General features: G+C 41.8%; 1 protein-coding gene across 23 annotated transcripts in view; it reads left to right on the forward strand.

Moving 5' to 3' along the window:
* The window catches only part of Apc (APC regulator of WNT signaling pathway), a 101847-nt gene that overhangs the window by 12305 nt on the left and 65424 nt on the right, over positions 1-24118 (forward strand). For 6 of the 23 annotated variants that reach the window (XM_051163836.1, XM_051163840.1, XM_051163850.1 and 3 more), the window contains exon 1: positions 11902-12060. The exons of 14 other annotated variants lie outside the window; for them this stretch is intronic. The gene's annotated coding sequence lies outside the window, so the exon portion shown is untranslated. Of the gene's footprint in view, positions 1-11900; positions 12061-24118 lie in introns of those variants that run through there. 3 more of the 23 variants (XM_051163832.1, XM_051163847.1, XM_051163831.1) reach the window with 2 other exon arrangements.

Below are 24118 nucleotides of genomic sequence, written 5' to 3' on the forward strand. Positions count from 1 at the left end.
TCAGTTGCTAGCTATATGGACAGGGGATTTCAAGGAATTTCATTGGGAATTACCAGGGCAAGGCAAGAGAATCTGAGTCTTTTACTAATAGCATCTCCTTCATCACACAGGTCAGCTTTATGCAGAATAGAAGAGCACACACAAAGAAAAGCCTTGGCTCCAGTTTTAAAGTCACTGGGGATCATCTTGGAGAGTGGTTGTTGTCCCTCAACATAACCGTACACATAAGGATTAGAGTAGCGTTCTTGGTTCAGAGTCTGTAGGCACCTCAAGGATAAGACTTTCAGGATACTTCTATTATTTATGCATTACTTGCTGGCTAGAATAGTGCTTGCTGGTCAAACCCAGAGCCTTGCCCTTTACCACTGAGCTGTATCCCCGGCTCCTGCTTTCCTGAGACAAAGGTCTCTTAGTAGCACAGGCCTCCATTGAATTCCCTGCGTAACCCAGGCTGATCTCCCCTTCCCTTCCCTCAGGTTGGGATTGCCATTACAACATGCCCCACCATGCCTGGTTTGGTAGGATGATGAGGATGATGATAAGAAAATGAAGTCGGAGTAGCTCTTGCTGATTTTCTCTTAGATATTGTAGGACACAGTCTCTGACATAATATTAGGCATGGTTCTCCAGAGGAAGGGAAGCTAGACAGAGCGGTGTGCTGGGCCTGGGAGGGGAAAGATGGGAATCTGAAAGGTGAAGACAAAGGACCGAGGCCGGTGCAGTTTGCTCCGAGTAAGAAGGCCTGTGGGTGGGGGAGGAAGGCTAGGAAGGGCTGGCAGATACCCTGGAGTCAAAGACACAGGGAGCAGGAGTGCTGCTGCCTTAGCCCAGGAGACAGAAGTCACCCTTCTGTCTTGGCTCTGTCTGCATCTCAACAGGCTACACGATGCCTGCCCACATGGATGAGGCCAGAGCTTTACTGTTTGCCGACTGAGATGCTCGTCTCTTCCAGAAGTATTCTCATAGGTACATAACTAGAAACAATACCAGATAGTTGGGTATCATTAACAGTCAAGGCAACACATAAAATTAACCATCACGATAGCTGTTACTCCTTTAATCTAGCCAATGGGTTGTCATGCAGAGCTCAGTGGGCATAGGGCATCTCTCACTCACAAAGGCACAAATTCTAACTATTGTATATCAACTTAAGATGTAGAATTGAGTATGCTGCTAGGATAGTATGGAAGAGCACGGCTGCCGCAGTATAAGATGGAATTGGAAAATTATCCATTGCTCAAAGAGAGCTGTTGAAAGGCTGAGGAGAGGACTGTCAGTTAGCTTGCTCGCCACATAAGAGATCCCAGCCCCCATATAAAAAGCCAGACATGGCAGCATGCACCTGTGATCGCCACACAGGTGAGGCACACACACAGGAAGATCCTTGGGCCTCCCGGCCCACCAGCCCGGCCAAGTTGGTAAGCTCCAGGTTCAGTGGGTGAGGAGCAATGAAGAAGGTATTGAGCGTTAGCCTTGGCCTTCAGGCACATCCAAAGCAATAAAAATAGCCAGAGGCATTTTTAGAAAAGAACTTGAAATAATTAGTTGCAAGAGAGTGTGACGACAGCAAAGCCTGTGGATCACGTGTTTATTTAGTTTATTGTTTCATGCATCCACGTTAAATATCAGCTGGGGAGTTGAATATTCAGGGGAAAAGATTAAACTCCGAGATCCTCCATCCCTGAGATAACTAGTGAGGAGGCAGGGCTAGTGAGTGGAATGAGGGGAAACCCTTAGAACATGGCACAGGAGCCAGGACTTGAAGGCGGCTAAGAAGGAAGAGAGTGGCCAGCTTTGTCGAATATCATGACAAAGATGGACTCTGGCCATGCCTTTGACAGCGATCTAAGATCAAGGAGGGATTTGTAAAGTGAATAATGCTGGTGTGTGAGGGAATGAAAGGAAGTAAGAGAGGAGAGAAGACAGTTAAGAAGCTGAAGAGAAGGCAGACTCTGCTGCACAGGTGCTGGACTTTGATAGGAGCAAGGGGACGTAAGGAATGGAACAGATGGTTGAGTGTGGTGGCTCAGGCCTGGAATTAGCAGCACTTGATAAACTGAGGCAGGAGGATTTCTGTAAGAACAAATCAGCCTGGGGAAAAGAATTGGAACCAAAAACCCCAGCCACAGTGGTATAGGCAGCTGGGTCTGTGGTGGCCATAGTGATGTTTGCGCATGAGACTCCACCCCCACCGCCCAGCTGCATGTCCTGAGTATACAGGATGTTATTGGCAGTGAGAAAACTCATCAAGTCAGAGCAGAGCGGGAAAGGCAGGTTTCCTGAGAACTCTGCAAGGGGGGCCCAGTGCCGCCATAGGAAGGAAGTTGGCTGTGTGCATGTGCTAATGGCCTGTTTTGTTCATTTGCTGTTCCTAACATATAATTGGTTGGTAGGTTTGACTCGAGTCAGGGGCAGGATTTGTAGGGTGGCAGTTCCGTGTTGGAAGTTCGTGTTCAGCCACACCTTTTCCGTAGTGTCCGTCAGCAGCTGGGACTGGGGCTCTTTCTTGTTTATCGTTCGTTCTCCTGTAAGCAACCCGGCAAACTTACTGGTACCCCAGCTGCTCTTGGGTGGAATCTTTTCTTTGGTCTTCGGTGCCCTCTGAATCTGGGTAAATTAGCCACTTATGTCTCCTCAGGAAAAGACATGCTACACACAATTTTAAAAAGTGTGTAATATCTGGCAGATTAAGTAATTTTCACAGCTTTTTTTATTGTTAAATAACTCTATTAGTGCTGGAGAGATGGCTCAGCGGTTAAGAGCACTGGCTGCACTTCCAGAGGTCCTGAGTCCAATTCCCAGCACCCACATGGTGGCTCACAACCATCTATAATGAGATCATAGAACACTCATAGACATAAAAGAAATACATTTTTAAAATAATTGTATTCTTTGAAATTTTCATGCACGAGATGTTGAACATACTTGTCTCTCTCAACCTCCAATCCCTTCCCATCCAACTTTGAGATTGCTTCTTTTTCTTCTTTCTCCATCAAGTTCAGCTGTGTTGTCGGCTAGTCAAGGACTGGGATCTGCTGCGGTGTGGTCAGCCTAGTGAGGGACATCATTAAAAAGCAAACAACTGACTCTTCCTCCCAGCTGCCCCCCCCCCCACACACACACGAAGGTTGGCATTGCCCCTCTACCTTCTAAAATAGAGGAAAACGAATAAACAAACAAACAATACTATTCTGGCCCTAAGAACAGTATGTTGCTTGCAAAATTCTGAATGCACAAAGGAAGTAGGCTCCTCTCTGGCTCTGGGAGATGAACAGTAAGAAGTGGAGCAGAGCAGGCTGCCTCGCTTTACATTTATAACTATAGACACGAGAGGGTGTTCAACACTGCCCAGCAGGGCTACTCTATTTCCTAGACAGCTTGCTTTCCTACTGGGAGTTTTTCATGTTTCCTCAAACCTATAACAAATCTATTTTTACTACCTATGAGATGCTCAGTAAAAGAGCAGCTTCACTGAGATAATAAAAGCAACTGGATTTCCAGGCACAATGGGGCAGAAGCACATACACACTCACAGTGACTGTGACAGCATGCACAAGGCCTGCACAAGCTCTAGCCACACAAAGTCCCAGCAGATAGCGTGTGTGTTGTGTGTGTGTGTTGTCCGTGAGTGTGTGTGTTGTCTGTGTGTGTGCGCACGTGTGCATGTGTGTTGTGTCGTGTGTGTGTGTGTGTGTTGTCGTGTGTGTGTTGTCCGTGAGTGTGTGTTGTCTGTGTGTGTGCGCGTGTGCGTGTGTGTTGTGTCGTGTGTGTGTGTGCGTGTGTGTGTGTTGTGCTTGTAAAAAAAAAACTTTGTATTCTTAGTCATGAAAGAACACTTAGAAAGATGTTCCTTTTCTGCCCCACTTGCTTTCTTGGGCCAGTCTGTTTTTATAATTAAATAGCAGAACTTTGGGGAAAGATTAAGAAAAGGCCCCTTTTATATTGTATGGGGTATAGGATGATTTAAGGTCAAGAAACGTTTTGAAATCGGTTGACTAAGATATCAGTTGAGAGTGTGAAATGAAATTTAGTCCAAATTTTGAATCTTACTTTTGGTGTTTCAGTAAATTCTACCTGACCTTGGATACCTTTACAAAAAACATTTTAAAAGGATTGTAAAATTATATGATGTTTCAGTTCTAAAAACATTAGTTGGACTGGGAGTGTATTTAGTGGTAGAAGACATGCTTAGCGTTCAGAAGCACCCGGTCCCCTGCACCAGGAGAAGCCATCAGCATGCTATTTGAGGAGGGTTCACATGGGTGCATTGCATTCAGTCTCATTTCTGGGAATCCATTGATTAGCAACTTGTTCTCTTACTGGAATGGATGACATCTGCCTGTTACGTATTACCTGTAGTAGCCCAACACACCCAGCATCTCCTGTTCTGAGAGGCAGCATCAGGGAAGGGTTAGATTTGTTCTCCATTTAGTGAACTTGGGTTGTTTGGCCTCTAATAACAAGCACTTATCCTCAGATATACAGGCATTAATGTTGAAAGTTGAGCAGAAAGCGAGAGGAAGGGAGGGTACTGAAAACAGGAAGGAAATGGCGACTTGTCCCTAGGTGCTGCTGATCAGTACAAGGCAGTGGGACAGGATTTGCATTTTCTTTAGGGGGACAAGCTTAGGGAGTGCAGGCATGTGCCGGGGGCCGGGCACATCCTGCGATCCAGCGCTCACTCAGTTCAGGGCTCCAGTCTGTGCCTCAGGAGACCTGGTCTCAAAAAGACAAAGCAAAACAAAACAAAAACAAACAAACAAACAAAAAACCAGAAAGGATACAGACAAATGGAATTGGGAGATATTGACATGAAAATTAATCTTTTGACCCAAGAATTTGCTTTAACGTTCTACTCATAGTATTTATTAGGCACTATCTTGATTCTTTTATAATCCAAGTTTAGGATTTAAAGTTAAATATAAATAAAAATTTTCCTTGCCAGTTCTGATATTTTAAATGCTAATTTATATTATAAGCTGAAGTATTTCATTAAATAACCTAGGCATGTTTATGGTAGGTGAAATATTAATGAGAAGTTTTAATCCTGTTTTACCAGGATAAATAATTTCTCAGAAACAGGACTCTGTGCTCTTCACTCTCAAATAGCCCTCCCTATGTATTCATGTCAGATAGATAGATAGATAGATAGATAGATAGATAGATAGATAGGTTGATTTTGCATGAGAGGAAACATACTTGTCTTCCCCCACTGTCCTTCCATCCCAAATAATCTGCCTTTTTATGTCATGTGAACACACATACACACATGCAGGCGCGCGCGCACACACACACACACACACACACACAAACTTGTACTTTACATATGAGTGAAAACAAAGTATTTGTCTAAGCCTGGTTTATTTCACTTCACGTGGTGATCTTGAGTTCTAACCATTTCCCTGCAAAATGGTACAATTTTTGTTTTTTTCTATAGCTAAATAAAACCCCTCCCTTGTATTTTTACCACATTTATCTATAATGGACTGTTAACGTTAGCTTTTATTCTGCTGGCTCAGTTGTTGTCTAAGAGGTTTCCTATCTCCTGCTAACCTAGGCCTAGTCCTGGAAGCTTCTAGCCTCTGTACAGTCTAACCTAGGTCTAGAATGTTTTCAGCCTCTGAGACTTACTGCTTAATGAGCTCACCCTTACTTGTTCTTTCTGAGCTCTGGGCTGACTGGCTCAACTCAGCTGTTCTGGCTCAAACTCTTCTCCCAGCTTACTTATTTAATCTGGCTTCTCTCTCAGCCCAGAAGTGCTCTGCTTGGCTTCAGATTAATTTTAGCAATCTGCTCTTATCTTCTGGCTTCTTCTAAACTTTTGGCTTGTTTCAACTTCAGAGTTCTCTCTCTGCAACCAATTTCTCTATTACTATCCTGGTAAAAAAAACTGCCTCCTCTCCTTAAAACTGCCTTCAGAAATAGCTTCCTTTTCCTCTCTCTCCTTGTGAGAGTTGAGCATATCATGTTCTGTCAAATCTTCTCTGATTCGTCATCTTTTCTGCCACTCATTAGACATTACTTTCAAACATGGGTGCTTCCTTCTACAATCTAACTTTACTTTCAGGTGGGATTAAAGGTGTGTATCTCCACGCCTGGACCTAAGCTTTTCTTTACCTTTTCTATACCAGGCTGTCCTTGAACTAGATCTGTTTGCCTCTGTCTCCTGGATTAAAGGCGTGTTTGTATTCCAGCTGGATCATACAGACCTAGAAGATCTTTGAATGTGATCGCTTGTCAGAACAGCTATGTTGTGAATGAACATTCCTCCACCAATGGACAGCTAGCCTGATTCCATATTTATTGTGAATATTGCCACAGTAAACACGAATGTTCAAGCATCTTGGTGATATGTTGACTCAGGTTACTTTGGGCATGTACCTAGGAGTGGTGTAGCTAAATCCTTTTGGTGACACTAGTATTAATTTTTTGAGAAACTTCCATGCTAATTTCTGTAATGACCGCAGTAATTTAATTTACAGTGCACCAGCAGTGTGTAAGGATCTGTGTCTGGCTTCCATTGCATCCCCACCTCTTCACTGGCATTTGTGGCTGATTTTTTGGCATTCTGACTAGAGTGAGACGTAATCTTGCTAGTGTGTGTGTGTGTGTGTGTGTGTGTGTGTGTGTGTGTGTGTGTGTGTGTGTGTCTCGGGCTGGGGAGAAGGTGGGGTGATACGTGTGGAGGCCAGAGGTCAGCGCTCAGCATCTTCTATGCTTTCTTCCCCAAGCCCACTCCCTGCCTTTTTTTGGACTTGGAGTCTACTGAACCTGGAACTTGCCAAGGCAGCTGCCCCAGCTAGGGGCGCCCTGGAGTCCCCCTGTCTGCTTCCCGACACTGGGGTCTGAGGCCCTGACCACTACACTCAGCCTCCAAACCCAGGGCCTGGTGCTTGAGCAGGAACACTTATCTCCTCAGCCTAAGTAGAATTCTTACCTGCATGAGATGGCTGAAGATGTTAATTTTTAATGTATTTTTTTGGCTACTTGTATTTCTCCTTTTGAGAACTGTTTGTTGGATTACTGGGTGTTTTTGTTTGATTTTTAGAGTCTTTTTAAAAAATACATTTTCGATGTTCAGCCCCTGTCCAGTATATAATAGACAGATGTTTTCCTCTTCTGTAAGCTGTTTTCTTTATTGTATGGAAGCTCTTTAATTTTATGAAATCCATCAGTCAACCTCTGCTTTATTTCTTGAGCTACTTTCTCCTTTTCAGAATGTCCTTGCCTCTGCTTCTAGCTTGAAGGGTTTTCCTTAGTTTTTTTTCCCCTCTAGCTGTTTTTAAGTTCCAAGTCCTACATTAAAGTCTTTGATCCATTTTGAATTTATTTTTGTGCAGGGTGAGAGATAGAGATCTAGTTTTGTCTGTACAGGTGGCTGCATAATTTTCCCAGAATCATTTGAGAATGTCATTTTTTTTTTTTTTTAAGGGCACTTTTTTTTTTTCATGCCTTTGTCAAAATCAGGATGTTTATTTTCTGTTCTTTTTTCTGTCCCATTCACACACTGCCTGTCTTTGTAACTGTACAGTTCTGATTTTGTCACTGTTGTGTGAGTATATTTTATCATTTTTTTAGAGTTGTTTTTCTGTTTCTGCTAATAATTTCATTAAATCCTCTAAATATCAATGAAATTATTCACAGAAATAGAGAACAACTATAAAAGTCATACGAAAGTACAAAAGACCCCACATAGCTAAACCACTCCTCAGCAGAAAATGCAATGGTAGAGGAATCATAATACCAAATTAAAAACATACTTTAGATTTAGTAACAAGTTTTGTTGCTAAGAAAGAACAGGTTATTGTGTGCTTGATACTGGAGCATTAACAGTTTAATATAATAAGAGTTTAGAAGAAAATTACTTGCTTATACACAGATTTAAAGGTTGATAAATAAAATTCCTACTACAGTCTATACTGTATTCTTTTTCTTATAAACACATTTTTCCAGCTGAAAAATACTTTCGACCATTACACTTAAACTGTAAATTTCATGGATATACTTTCTGATTATTTTTCATTTTGAGTAGGAAGAAACACCAGTCCTGTTGCATTTTGTAAATTTTTACTCTAACTGTACATTCTTCCTTATTAAAAAATACGTATTCCATTGCCTGTAGAATGAAGCTTAAAAGTTTGGCCTAATGGGTAAGACCAGGCTCTGCCCGTGGCACCTTCAGGTCTGGTTCTGTCGCTGCGTTCCCTCCAAAGCCTTTCCTTGCTAAGCTAGGCACGGCCTAACCTGTCATTTTTAACCATAAATAACTTGCGTTAGCTTGGGTATTAAGACCACATTACACGGGCCTCAGTCTTGTCTGAGTTTATTAATTGATGATGTGTTCCTCCTTATGTCGTTTACATTGATACATTGAACAAACTACATGAAACAATGACTGTGCCACATCTGAGTGAAACGCAAGGGCAGGAAAGTCTCGGCTTCTGTCCTCATGGAGTTTACCTTCTAGTTTGAGAAACAATGAGAAGTCAGTCTAATAAATGTGTAGATGGAACCTTCTCTGTTTCAGATGCTGTGAGTAACTACAGAACACCGTGGTGTGTGGTAGAAAGTTTGAGGTTATCAAGGAGAGCGTCTTTAGAAATGGAGGGTATAAAGGAGCAGGCATTAAGTTTTGGGAGCAGAGCTGTCTGTTGATTACTGGGGCCCTACTCATGGTAGGCAAGTACTCTTCCACCGGGCTGCATGCGCAGTCCTTTTTTCTACACACATGCACATATCCACACACAGACTTGCACACACACACACACAATTAAAAATAAAGATGTTTGTTAAAATGTTAGGAGAAAGCGCGGCGCCCGGGCTGTAGCTCAGCGATGCATGCATGCACAAGGCTGCTTCACTCCCCAGCCCCCGGCCGCCACAGTTAGCTCCGATTGTACACAAAATGCATAATGTATTTTTATGTCACGTGAATTATGTAATTATGTTATTGTCTGTATCATTTTAATCGTTTTATAAAGGTATCAAAGGTACAGTTAGCAGTCATGAGGCCTTTTAACATTTTAGTAATATACATGATATTGAGTAGTTTGTACAATGTGAGTTGTTTTGGGCTCATTTGGTTTTGGTGGAACTAGGATTGAACATAGGAATAAACACTATCATTGAACGATGTCCCTTCCTTTTGTTTTCTGTTTGTTTCCAAAAAATTTTTATTTTATGTGCATGGGTATTTCCCTACAGATGTGTTTGTGTCATGGGCATGCTTGGTGCCTGCTAGAGGCCAGGAGAAGGCAGCATATACTCTGGAACTGTGTCTCTTTGTAGGCAAGAATCTGCTGCTTGAATTCCTCAGGGAAGAAAGAGAGGAGGTTATCAATTAAAGCAAGAGTCAACTAGGGGTATCAAAAGAAGCACTAATTTTATCTCACCTCAAAAAATTAAGTGTTATTGCTAATATTGTTGTCAGCTCCTTAAACCATCCATTTTTAAAAAGATGTATTTGTGTCTATGGGTGCGCGCGCACGCACCCCATGTATGAATGGGTGCCCTTTGAAGCTGTAAGAGGGAATAGGATCACCCAGAGATGGAGTTAGAGACAGAGGGAGCCTCCTTATATGGGAACTGAACTTGGGTCCTGTGGAAAAGCATTCTTTAACCACTAAGCCATCTCTCTAGCCCCTAAACTGCAAGCCTTAAGTTAGGCTTGATGAATATATAAGATATAGAGCATACAGTTGAAGACTTAAGAATCCTATTAATCTTACTAGGATGTGTGTGTGTGTGTGTGTGTGTGTGTGTGTGTGTGTGTGTGTGTAATATATATGTAAGAAATACCCAATAAATATGCTGGGATTTTGTTTTTGTTTTTGAGACAGAGTTTCTCTGTGTAGCCTTGGCTTTCCTGAACTTGCTTTATAGACCAGGATGGCTTCCAAACTCACAGGGATCCACCTGCCTCTGCCTCCCTGAGTGCTGGGATTATAGGCGTGCGCCTAGAGTTTTTAAGATAGTAATTTTTAAAGATAGAATTCAGTTTTGAGGAAACTGGCTTATAAGAAAGGCCTTTATTGGATAATTGAGTTTTATTGAATAATCCAAGTCTTTGGGCTTTTTATCCTAGAACCATAGCAGCTCGTGAGCATATAATGGTCATAGCTTCTTTGAAACTTAGTCATATGATGGGCCGTGTGTGTAGAGTTACTCTTAACTCATAGCCTGAGCCTAGAGGACTTTTGGGAAATTATTTTGAGGAACTTTTGAAATACATTGTTGGTTTTGAAAGATATTTTTTCTTTCTGGAAGTCAATCCTGTGTGAGAAATTCCAAATTTGTCATAGATGATGACTATATAATGAGTCCTGCAGACTGAGTGGGCACTTCCAGTAACAGGATCTTAGAGGTCTCAGTGAAACCAAGCCAGTTCATGACACACGTTTGGGGTACAGTCAAGTTGATTCACATATTTCCTTTGTCCATTATGACTGTTATTCTAAATATGTTAAGATTTTAGTATCTAATTCTGATTACAGTTAAATGTGGTCATTGTGGAAGTCTTGACTTCCATGCAACAAATACGTATATAAAGACTAAGAAAGAGAAAAGACTCATAGCACAAAAGAAAAACAGAAACCCTCCCCTATAATCTTACCCTCAAAAGAATAACCCTATTTTTGTTGTTATTGTTAAGATTTCATTTTTATTTTATTTGTGTATTTTTGTGTGGTTCTGTAAACATGAGTGCATCGCCAGTTGAGACCAGGAGAGGGAGTCAGATTCCCCTGGAGCTGGAGGTACAGGTGGATGTGAGCAAGACAGATGGAGTGCAAGCGTGGTGCAGTTCTTAACCACCACACTCTCTCCAGCCTTTAATTTTCTACTACTATATATAATATTTTATAAAGTGGAATTGCCTCAAAAATGTTACTTAGCAGCTTCTTGTCGTACATACTATTTAAAAATATACAAAAGTTATATTAAATATGCTTCATTTAGAACTCTAAAGCTTAGCTTATTTTTAAAACTGAAGTAGATAGGGCCTAGGGAAGGCATGTGGCTTAGTTGGTAAAGTGCTTGCCTAGCATATAAGAAGCCCTGGGCTCAGTGTCTAGCGCCTCATGGGCGGTGGCGTATAGCCTTAATCCCAACTCAGGGAGGCAGAAATCCAAGGTCATCCTTGGCTTTCTTAAGTGTGAGGGCAGGCTGGGAGACATGAGATTCTGTCTCAGAAGTGTGTGTGTGTGTGTGTGTGTGTGTGTGTGTAAATTTTCTTTTAAGTCAAAGCGTAAATCAAACTTTTAAACAAGAACTTAATGTGATTCTTGTCCTTCTAACTCGCAAATCAGTAAATGAAATGTAGAGTATGTTGTAGGCTCAGTATGAACTCTATGCCTGGGAGGGTTTTAAATGTGCTCTGCATATACTAACTCCTGGTTTATGCTTGTTCTTGTTTTATAAAAGAAGAAATGTAATTACTGAGAGGTCAAGTGACTAGAGGGTGGGAGGAGCAAAAACAGTCTAGGCTAGGACTCTGAGGTCAGACACAAGTCACTGTGTTCTGTCATCATGGCTTTTCTGGTAGCTGTCTTAAATACCGGCGTAAGTAGAGTTAATTTACCGAATAAGTTAATGGTTTGTAATGTCAAGTTATTCATTGTAATTCACGGACTAGAATTGTTTCTCTGCTGCTTGTGAATCAAGGGAACGAAATCTAATTACCGCCCCTCCCACCGTCAGTATCCCGCATCCCGTGCGAGGCTTCCCACCCTGGAACCTCCTGGTTATGGGTGTCAGCTAACGTCGGGCTCCCTGGGTTGCTGCCTGTAGGCGTGTGAGGGCCCCCGGAGGCTTGGGGGTCCCACTGACTGTGGGGTCTGGGCGGTGGGGTGGGGTGGGTCTCTGCCCTGCTGTGAAGCGCGGTCAGAAGCGCGAAGCAGCTGTGTAATCCGCTGGATGCTGACCAGGGCGCTCCCCATTCCAGTCAGGAGCCCGCGGATTGGCTGGGCGCAGGCACACGTGACCGACATGTGGCTGTATTGGCGCAGCCTGCCGGGGTGTCACTGGAGACAGAATGGAGGTGCTGCCTGGCTCGAAAATGGGGTAGGTGCCGCGCTGTGATGGCCAGGCTTGATGCAGGGGAGAGGGAGGAGGTGGTTTTCCCATGGACTGCCTTAAACCGGTGACCTTTCCTTGGCACAGGGTCTGCTGCCTCATGCCAAGCCTAGGAGGCAGGGGCGTCGTCCCACTCCTCTCCCCCTTCCCCCCACTGCAGCACAAGAGATGGATTTCCTGTGCTTCTGATCCTGGGATTTTGACAGAAGAGGAAGAAAGGGGGAGGGTAGAAGTGGGAAGGGGAGGCTGGGGAGAAAGGCGTTTTGTTTTTTATAATGCCTGTTGACAGTGGAGTGGAATAACAGTATCTAAGGAAACGAGTAGAGGACAACAAAGAATGGAGCATATTCATGGCGAGGAGTGAAAGCTCTGGCCCTTTGAAAGGCGGCTTTTCCTCCCTGGCCACAAGGACACGGGCAGTGGCAGCCAAGAGTGGGCATACAAAGCTGCAGCTGATGGCTGGTGTGGAATCAGGTGGAGGGGCCACCAAGGATGGGAGGAGAAAGACATGTACTGCGGAGGCCAGGTGATCCTTTGGCTGACTGTTCAGTAGTAACGTGCCTGCTTTGTACAGCATGTAAGCGAACTCGCTGGGAGTAGGGTGGCAGAGAGATAGCAGTGTCTTTGTTAGCTACAGAATGCGGTGCTGATGGCTTTCTGTGGTGACTGCGCAGGGCTTTGCTGTGGGCAACTGCAGAGGAGTAAGCGCCCCTGAGCAAACAAATGCTTGATAGCAGCCCATTACAAGACGCCAGCTCAGACCTACACCCCACACAGGAGAAAACACGTATTTTGCTTTTTAAAGTAGAAGCTATATCAGATTATGAATTTAGGAGTAGAATGTATCAAACAGTTTGATTTTTTTTTTTTTTTAATGTCACGAGAGATGCCAGATACTTTGATTTAACACAAATCCTATAGGAAATATTAGTGCATTATGTATGGAACTGGATATTTCCCTTTGTTAGTCTAGCTTTTCTGCCATTAATTAGATCATTCAAGAGCAAATCACTTTAGAGTGTAAATGACTTTGTGAAAAAATTGTGGACAATAAATTTTTATAGGCCTGATACTTAAGACCTATATCAAGTAAATATCTATTTCTCTTCTGACATTTTAAATTGTAATTTAAGAAAATCTACAGGTAAATATTTTTGTGTACCTCTAGTAAGTTAGTGTCCATAAGATATACTCAGTATAAAGAATTCACATGACATTTACTTATACCTTTACTTGGGTGTCTAAAAGTGTCCATCTGTAGGTTGAATCTTCGCCTTATTTCTGTGAGTGTCTCCAGCAACCTCTCACATCTCCCGGCTCCCTGAACTACACTAGCAGCAGCTTTGTAGGACTGTCCAGGATAAGTGTCCTTCCAAGGCAGTCCCTATACAATATTGTGTATGTGGTTGTCTTAAGAGAATTTTCTATTTTGTCTCAGTAGTTTTCAAAATAATAATAAAAAATTATACTTGAGTAAATAATACAGCAGAAAAATCTTCTTGGCAACCTAGAACAGTTTTATTCTTTTCTGCTTTGCTCTTTGTTGCTGTTTTGAGCCAGTCTCATTGTGTAGTCCAGGCTGGTTTCCAGCTTACTGTGTGCCGCAGAGTGCATGCAAGCTTGGGGTCCTTCGGCCTCAGCCTTCCAAGTGCTGGAATTATAAGACTAGGCCAGTATGCCAGGCCTAACTTCATTCCTAAAAAATTTTTTTAAATGTTTCCATGTTAAGTGATTGTAGATGTCAAGATTAAACGTACTTGGGATAGCTTTTAAACCTGATAGAACCTTCGTGAGGATTAAAGATGTCACACTGAACTGACAAGTGAGATTTAATAGCTAACTCTATCAATCTCTTTAATCTCTGTCCAGTTTTTGAGTTTATAGAATTTTTACAGACATGTTCTCATTTAATCAACTAGTGAATGTAGCATTCTTTTAATTTTATATGCTTCTTATTTGGGTATGTCACATTATCCAAGGTCATCTATTGTATAAGAATAAGCACCTAAATCTTACTTCACTTTATTTCTATAAAGTTACTATCAATGTCTCAATGTACATCATACAAAATAGTATATAACAATTGATTTGAAAAGCAGTATCATTCAAGTGGACAAGAACCCCTACATACATGACTTTGAATATTTTGTTTTGATTTTCAATACAGGGTTTCTCTGTGTAGCCCTGGCTGTCCTGGAACTCACTTTGTAGACCAGGCTGGCTTTGAACTCATAGAGATCCGCCTGCCTCTGCCTCCCAAGAGCTGGAATTAAAGGTGTGCACTGCCACTGCCTGGTGAGGTTTTTTTTGTGTGTTTTTTGTTTTTTGGTTTGTTTTTTGTTTTGTTTTGTTTGTTTGTTTTTTTGTTTTTTGTATTTTTTGGTTTTTTGAGACTGGGTTTCTCTGTGTAGCCTTGGCTGTCTAGGCTGGCCTCGAACTCACATTGACTCTCCTGCCTCTGCCTCCCGAGTGCTGTGATTAAAGGTGCGGTGTTAAAGGTGTGTGCCACCACACCCACCCCCTGGTGAGTTTTTAAGTGTATGAGTGATTTATAAAAGATTTGATAACTCCATGACAGTTTCCTGAACTTGGTTCTCTCTTCCTACAGTGTGGTTTCCAGAGGTTAGACTCAGTCACCAGACTTGATGGCAAGTACCTTCAGCCACTGAGCCATCTTGGCAGCCCCATCAATTAGCATATTTATTAATTACTCTTATAAACATTTCTACTATATTAGATTGCAGTATCTTCCAAGTTAAATAGGAAATAGAAGACTAATTAAGAAAAGATCACTCTGTTTATAGAATAACATTCAGTGCTTCACTGAGCTTTTGTGGTCTTTAAAATTATCTGCTAATTGCTATATCTAGAATTACGTGACCTATTTAGAAATTCATAAATTAAATAGTCAAAAGTATATTTTGTAAAATAAATGAAGGCTATTGATGATTTTGTTTGCATGAATTATGATACAGATTTTTGTTTTACTATTTTTCTCTTTTACTGATTTTACACAATGTAACTAATAGTACAGTTTTACACATTTAACTGCTTTGCAACTGTAAATCTCACTTCCTATTGGGAGGACATGTCCAAGTGAAACCTATCTACACAGCACCTGCCATGTGATAGCACTTGATGTAGAAATATGCTCGGGCATATTTATTAGTGTGCCAGCCACACGCCAGACCTCAGGAAGGCGCTGAAGAACCAAAGAAAACCTGGGAACTAACCTCTACGAGTCTCAGTAAACTGCAATTTGAGTGCAGGTTGAACACTGACTGCTTTGGCTGGTCCTGGGCACCTTTTCAAAGGGTTTTATAATCTGAAATGTTTTCTGACTGGCAGGAAAGGGATGGGTTGGCCCTTGAGGTCCTGTATCCTTTGCAAGGCCTGCCTGAAGTCACGGACACCTTTGATCACCTCGAAGGCTGAGCAGAGTGGGCTCTAGGTCATTTAGTCCCAGCAGACAGTTACACATCTAGTTCTGCTTTCAGACAAGGGAGGGAGCCCAGTCGTGACGTGTTTTGTAGGGCTTCCTCCTCTTTATTTCCACCTCCTCCTTCCGTTCTTCCTTCCACATGTGCCTTGGGTTTGTAGTGCTGGAGACTGAGCCCTGCAGCCTTCTCTCTGCAGCAGCCTCTGCCCTGAGGCCATGAGCAGTTTGAAGTGTATAGTTCTGTAGTGTTGACTGCGTTGTGCACCCATAACTACCATCATCTCCAGAACTTTGCATCGTCCCTTGTGGAAACTTTGAGAACTTTCAAGCCCTATTTCCCTGGTCCCTTGACACCTAGCAGCCAGCACACTACTTTATACCTCTGTGAATTTACCTGTTGAAGGACTTCATTTAAAAAGACTCATCTATTTGTCCTTTTGTGCATGGCTTAATTTCAGCATAACGTCATCATGTATTGCTTAAATTATACCACATTTTAGTTTCCTGTTTCCGTTTCTTCCCTTTGGAAGGCTAAGCAATACTCTGTTACATGCATACTGCGTTCTGTTTATTCACACGCCTCTCAAAGTATGCTTCCATTTTGTCATGTGTGCTGCTGTTGTGAACATGCGTGTGCTGAGAGCTGTTGGCTCTGCTTTCATGTCCTTTGTGTGTTACCCAAATGTTTTGACTCACTGCCGTTTTTAAGACTTGCCCATTTTCTTTTTTGTCCATTGGCTTTTGTGGTGCTAACACAGTTGCTTAGCATCCCATATTCATTATTACTCTAGTGGAGGCTGTGACGTTCTTCTTTCTGAATTCTTCTTACACAAACTCTGCAATGGTATGCACTTGTTCTAGACTCCTCACGGGCTGTCTTAGCGATAGGCTACTATATAACAGTCAGCCTGGAACTTAACGGCTGACATGACATTGTGGCTTAGCTTGTACGCATTTATTGTTTCCGTGAAGCAGGAATTGGGGAGCATCTTGTTTGTGTGAGAACACTCCAATTTCTCAGAAAGCTGCAATCAAGATTTTGGTCACCTTGCCAGTCATCAGGTCTTGACTAGAACTGAGGCTGATTCCAAGTTGGCTCACTCACGAAGCCTCAGTTTCCCAGTGGCTGTTGGCAAGCAGCCCCAGTTGCTTGTTTTGTGCCGTTCCTTGGGCTGCTTGAATGTCTTCCTGCCATGGCCGCTGGCTTTCCCCCAGTGGACACAGCAGGAAGGAGGAGAAAAGAAAACCTGGTCTCAGAGTCTGTACGCCGTCACTTCTGCTGTCTTCCCTTTATTAAGAGATGTTAAGTCTAGCCTACAAAAAAAGATGAATTAGGCCTATTAAAGGAGTAGAGTCAGAATTTGTGTAAACATTTGAAGGTCATTGTATGGAGCAGCCCTAAGAGAAGTGGTTACCATACTGTCATTGCTTTCTGTCACTGTTGTAAAAAAATGACTACACACTTGGTCGGTGGAGTGGGTTAGTTATGTTTGTGGGGTTGGTTGGTTGGTTGGTTGGTTGGTTGGTTTTTTAGACAGGGCCTTGTGTAGCTCAGGTTAGCCTTGAACTCCTTATGCAACCGAGGATGGCCGTGAGCTGTTACTGATCTTCTGCCTCTGCTGCCGTTTTAGGTGCCTGCCTGGATCTGTGTGGTGCTGGGTTCAAGTCCAGGGCTTTGTGTGTGCCGGGCGGGTGCTCTGCTAGTTGAGCCCACTTCATGGTCTAAAACAAAAATGTACTCTTGCCCATTTTGGAGGTCAGAAGTTGACATGTTTTTCACTGGACCAAAGTCAAACAGCACTTCAGAAACTCTGCATTCCCTAAAAGCTATAGACAAGTATTCATTACTTTGCCTTTTTTATTTTTCCTAGCTTCTGGTGCCTCCTTCATTCCCTTTCCTCACCTTCGCTGTTGGCAACATAATTCATTTCCCTCTGAGTGTGACATTTTGTTTCCATTGTCACTTACCTTCTTCTGACTGACCCTTTGTCATCCCTCAGAGAACATATGCGATAACATTAGTTTTGCTACATAATTCAGGAAAATCTGCTTCACATGCCTTACTAATCATTCTGCAAAGTCTCTGTGGCCAAGGAAAGCCATGCACGTATGGGCTTGGGAGATTATGGCACAGACAGCTTCCTGGGTCACCATTTTGTTTACCCCAGTTATACTAACACAGCTTTTTTCCTGAAGCACTTTGAAAATAAGTCTTTTGTGAATGAATGTTACTTTTGAGGTGAGACTAAATTCACATTTTCATTTAAAGTATAATTGGAGAGTATTGTAATAGGTTTTCTATTCTCTATTTTTAGAATACTGGCTTTATCATCAGTTGACTGTTTATCTCTATATTAGCTACTTAAGACTTAGTCTATGATGGAAACTGAGAAATGAAGTTACTCTTTCATGTCTTTTAAGTCATGTTGCACCTTTTATGGACTCTCCCATCAACCCCAGCCTCCTTATCCTGTCTAATCAGCAAGCCGCAGTGGTGTTTATGTCTCTACCTCCATGGCTTCCTTGGTTCCTCCATACTATCTTTTAGCTAACCATGTGTTCTCATATATATTTCAACTTCTAAACTTTGATTATGGCATTCTTGTTATTGAACTCTGGGGGTCATAACCTATGCCCCAGGTCAGGTCTAGTCACCCAGCCTCAGCAATTAAAAGTGAGGAGCAGATTTATTCTGTGTAGCCACATTGGGAAGAGAGACAAATACATAGTAACCAGCCCCCCCAGTCCCATCTTCCTGTCCTGAAGTAAAATTAAAGTTCCAATAGAGGACCTAAGGGGTGTGCGTGACCACCACCATCACGGCTGACTCATCCTCGTCTGGACTTCAGTCTCATTCTGTAATTTGAAAGGTTTTTACAACTGTGAAATCTTTTGCCAGGAAACAAGTTCCCCTCTGGCTGAGGCCTTTTCTTTTTTCCCAGCATGAGATTCTTGGAAAGTTTTCTGTTTCTTTGAAAGTCCTGTTTCAGTAGTATGATAGTCACATTGAAAGGCACAGGTATCTTCGGAATATCTATCTTCATTTCTGCCAGGCCTGTTGCCTCCTTTCCTAGAATAGCATCCTCTCATATTTTTGTTGACGTCTGCAGTGGGCTGACGGATGAAGCAGTGCACAGAGTTGTGAGCAAGAGAACAGCACACAGCACACATATGCCTAATAGGTTTGTGTAGTGACCTTGTTTACCCTTTTCCAGGAGGAGCCTCCTGACCCCCGAATCCCAAGTGATTTCATAACAAGGGACATACTAGCTTATCTTTTATTTGCCCAGAGCTGTTGTAACAGTGTCACAGACTGGTGGTTTAGAACATTAGAAATCTGTGATTTTCCTATTCTGGATACTAGAAGTCCAAAGCCAAGGTGTTGGCAAGATTAATTCTTTCTGAAGACTCTAAGGAAGAAAGAACTTCTCTCTCTCCCTCTCCCTCCCTCCCCCCTCGTCTCTGTCTGTCTGTGTGTCTATCTCTCTGTCTCTCTCTCTCTCTCTCTCGTGTGTGTGTGTGTGTGTGTGTGTGTGTGTGTGTGTGTGTGTGTGTGTGTTTCAAGACAGACAGGGTTTCTCTGGCTGTCCTGGACTAGCTTTGTGGACCAGGCTGGCCTCGAACTCACAGAGATCCACCTGCCTCTGCCTCCTGAGTGCTGGGATTAAAGGTGTGCGACACCACACCTGGTGAACTTGTCTCTTTCTTAGTTTTTGATGCTTGCTGTGTCTATTAACTGGCAGTTACCTCTCCAGTCTGTTTTCATTGTCATGTAGTTTTCCTCCTATGTGTCTTTGTGTTTGTTTATTCACATGGCCTTGATTTGCACCAGTCATTGATTTAGGTCCCACTTTCATACAGTATCTTAGCTCTGTTGCTAATGCAGAGACACTGTCTGCAAAAGGTTCATATTTATAGGTTCTTGTGATTCAAACACAGTCCAACCCATTGTTGGAAATGAAAGTCAGCAACATACAAAAGAACACAGGAACAAAGCATAAATAGTTCTACAAGGTGATTTCTCTTTTTGAAAAAGGTTAGGAACTAGAACGCTGCTAGCCAGCATCCTCTCAAAGTGAAAACTGGCCCTGAGCTTTCCCTGACTTAGATGGAAACTGCATCTCATCCCCCTGATAGGGGCTTGACCTTACAGTCTGACATGATTGGCACTGTCAGCCCAAAGTGGAAAGGGGACCCAGCTGGGGCTAACTACTTTTGATAGAGAAAAGAGTTTCTTACACCATTAACCCCTTATACTGGTGTGGGAGTGTATGGATAATGAGTTATCAAGTATTTGTTGGCTCCATTATGTAGCCACGGAGAGGAATCTATTATTTTATTCTTTAGTAGAAAATTATCTTCGTTTTTCTCTGAATTGGTCTTTTCTGTTTTTTGCTTCTGTAACTGATAGTGCATATAATTTGTATTCTTTTTCTTATGCATTTACCTTCTATATGACTATTATGGGGACAATTTATGGAATTACAGAAGCTACATATTATATACAGACTTCTAACAGTGTGTGTGTGTGTGTGTGTGTGTGTGTGTGTGTGTGTGTGTACACGCATTAGCTGGGGAGACAAAACACATCAAAGTAAAACAGAGCATAGTTAGGCCAAGGTTTATCATGTTTACTGTTCCTTTGACAGGAATGTGCGTGGTTGACTAAAGGCATCAGGAAGGCTTAACAAGAGTAAGATATGTTGTAATACAGCAGAAACTAAAACAGTGTATCGTTCAGAAAGAGGAAGTGCACACACACTACAGGGATACAAAACCATATGCAGTAAATATTGAAGAAAGACGTAAGGGAGAGAGTTATATTGGGACCTATTAAAAGGTAAGTCTGGGAGGTGTCACCAGGTGAAAGAGACAGAAGGTAGAGCCTGCGTGCTCATTAGAAACATAAGCCTTCGACATCAGTGTCCTGGCCTTTTGGTCTGAGTTCTTGGGAGTTACTTGCCGCTCGGGACATCCCTTTCTTCTTAGCTCTAAAAGAAGAGTGATGCCTACTTCATGGGTAGTTGGAAGGGTCAAAGGGGATAATGGACTTCACACAGCACACTCACAGCACATGACACATACTGTGTGGATTTCACGTATCAGACACATAAGGACATGGGTAGAGAATTTAGATAGTGTGCCATAGCTAGTAAACAAGCTATAGAATTTTTAGAATTTTATGCACTCTCCAAAAAATTTCTAGGTAGATATTCATGAAATTTAGTCATGCTCCTGAGTACTAAGCAAAGCTTTAAAAAATTAATGCTAGTTGTTTCCATTGCCTCCAGCCAGTCTCATAGGCAGCATATCAGAGACGATAAGGAATGGACCTGGAGCTGAGAACATCCTTGAAGTGGCCTCCAGATCAGTGGTTCTCAACCTGTGGGTCAAACGACCCTTTCACAGGAGCTGCCTAAGACCATCAGAAAACATTTACATTATGGTTTATAACAGCAAAATTAGCTATGAAATAGCAACTAAAATAACTTTATGGCTGGGGGTCACTACAACATGAAGATCCACAGCATCAGGAAGGCTAAAAACCACTGGTCTAGGTGAAAGAGGAAACCATGAGTGTTCCGGAAATAAAGAGGGCACTTACATCTAAGACCTGTAAAACATCAAGGCTATATAGTCAAAGAAAAGTTGGTGTCCTTAACAGTAAAACTATTAAGGAAGCCAATATAGAAATATGTTAATAAAAGGAAATGAATGTTCACATTAACTATAAGGAAAAAAAATAGAAAACACAAGACTATGTATTAGTAAAAGAGATTTGACACCAATGGTAAGGGTCAATGAAATATATGAAATCCTACCAAGTTTAAAGGAACAAAAGGCTAGACAAACATGAATGAGAAAAGAAGACCAAGAATTTTAAAATGAAAGAATAAGTACAATGCTGCAATGCACTTAGCCGGTTAGAGGAAGCAAATGGGTAAAAATTAGCATGAAGACTGAGCTATTGAAGACATTTGTAAGCAGTTTAAAGGATCTTTCTTCCCAGAAGGAACTAACTTTCTGATTTGAATCCTAGCCGGTTTTCACAGGTTAGTATTCAAACTATTCCAGAGCACAGTAAAAGAGGAGACACACATCTCTTTGTTTTATGGATGTAGCATAATCTTTATTCAAAATCCTATCTTAAAGCACTGTGAAAATTGCCAGTTGTGGTGTAACATGCCTTTTTATCCAGCACTTAGGAAGCAGAGTCGGGAAGATAGCTGTGAGTTCAAGGCCAGTCTGGTTGACATAGCTAGTGCCAGGCTGGCTAGAGCTACATAGTATAGTCTCAAAAGGACACACACACACACACACACACACACACACACACACACACACACACATGCACACACACACACATATACACACACATACATACTAGTTTCTCATTTTGTAAAAAATGTACTGAAATATTGAAAATTCAAAAGAATTAAGCATGAGCAAGTGAGGTTTATTTCAGGAATGGAGGATGGCCCAACGTTAGGAAAACTTTTTTTTTTTTTTTTTTAAGACAAGGTTTCTCTAATAGCTCTGGCTGTTCTGGGACTTTCTTTGTATATCAGGTGGCCTTGAACTCATAAATATCTGTCTGCCTCACCTCCAGAGTGCTACAATTAAAGACATGTGCCACCATGCCCGACTGAAAACATACACTTTCAAAGAGGAAAAAAAATTCAGCCACTTTTATAGGGAAGAAAAGTCCCTAAATATGCTTAAATATTTATTTTATGAAATCTAAGAGTAAGAATTTTAAATGCTGAAATTGTAAGTGATTCTTGTTAAAATCAGGAATAAGATAATTTGTTGTAACATTTTGTAGTTTCACGCTAATAATATGACAAAGAGAAAGGAGGTGAAATGTGTCTTACAGTTTATACAATTGTATATGCAATAGATCTGCTAGAAAAACTTAAAAGTTGTAGTATTGATGATCCGAAAAGGTTAGCTGCATATAGGACATACATGATTTGATGTAACCTTTTTTTTTTTTTTTCATAGAAACTCAAATTGGGAAAAGAGAATAAATTGCTCTGGAAAGCATATGCCCTTTCTTGTGAGGGAATTTAGGAAATTTCACTTAAGGGGCTGAATGGAGAGTTCTGAGACTCAGTATGGTTTAGTATCATAGAAATTTAAGTCTTCCAAACATGTAGCTACAGAAAGTAAAACTCAGCATAAACCTTATGTAGACTTTTAAATGAAATTATAACATTATATGTTAATTTAGGGAGAGATAGCATGTTTATGATGCCGAATCTTCGTATGCAGCCAGCCTTCCCACTGTTGAAGATCTGGTATAAATTTACAGCAGTCATCTGTATTTTTCCAATGGATTACTTCTATAAAAATTAAAGAAGCTATAAATTTATATATGGAAGCATGAATAACAGTTCTTATAAATGAGATTAGCTTCTTTTATTTCACTTTCTGCTTGCACACAAAGGAAACGTTTCTAATGTTAGTGCTACAGTGTTCGTGTGCCATCCCCTCCACCTCAGCTGTATCATCGCCTAAGGTTTGTCTGACTGCTGCACTTACTAATTTGTGCTGATACTGCTTTACTCTAATGTTGCCGTATAAGCAGGACTGGTAGGGCTCACATTAAAGGAGTGGAGTGTCTGGTGGTGGTTTGCTGTCAGGGCTGAACCCAGGGCTCCTCACCCACCAAGCGTGCACACCACACTGAGCTGCAGCCCCGGCCCAGAGCAGCTCTTCTTTTCTATTATTTTCAATAAGCATGGAATTGAAAAGAGCCTCTTCTCCTCTCCTTCCTAGCTCATTGATCTATGTGGATCTACTCGTATGCCAAGTGATAAAAACTAGTAGTAACAGCTTTGCCCTGTGAACCCTCCAACCAAGTCTCTGTGCAGACTTTGCTGGCCCTGAGTTTATGGCCACACCACACACAGCCCCCCCCACACACACACACACACCTCCCCATCCCCTCACCCCCACCCCTCTCCAGTGCTGAGATTGACAGCAAGTATACACCACTGTGCCCAGCCGTATTGTAAATCTGCTTAGATAAGTGTCCTGTCTCTTTATGGGGGTCAATTTGATAATTTATATATTCTGGTATGTTGTCTACTTCCTTGAAATAGTCTCAGATTTGTTTGACTAACAGTCTCTTATCATCTGATGATTTAGGTGGTCTTTTATGTTTACCTGGTTTTCCATTGGTATTTATTCCATTATTATCTAAAAGTATTGATGGATACGTGTCTTTTCTAAAAAAACCAAGATAAGGAGTTCTATTACTAACAAAAACAAAAACAAGCAAAACCAGCAACCCCAGACTTAAATTAGTAATAATGAATCCCCCACATTTAATCCTGATTGTGAGCGTCTGTTTTGTTCCTTGCCTCACTTCTTGCATTTGGCTAAGAGTCTAGATAACAGTCCCCGTGTGCTTGCTTTTGCCCTACCTCATATTTAGGCATGAGCAGAGATTTAATTAGCATCTTAACTATAGAAAAGCAAGTGGAGGTGTTTGCATACTTTCAGTAAAGTCAGGGTTTCCCCAAACACAAGGCATGCTGCTGGTATGTGGCCAAATAAGCTTCTTTCCTGTGCTTGTGTGGGTGCTGGGGATCGAACCCA

This window comes from Acomys russatus, chromosome 20, assembly GCF_903995435.1.
Source record: "Acomys russatus chromosome 20, mAcoRus1.1, whole genome shotgun sequence".
NCBI classification, from domain to species: domain Eukaryota; kingdom Metazoa; phylum Chordata; class Mammalia; order Rodentia; family Muridae; genus Acomys; species Acomys russatus.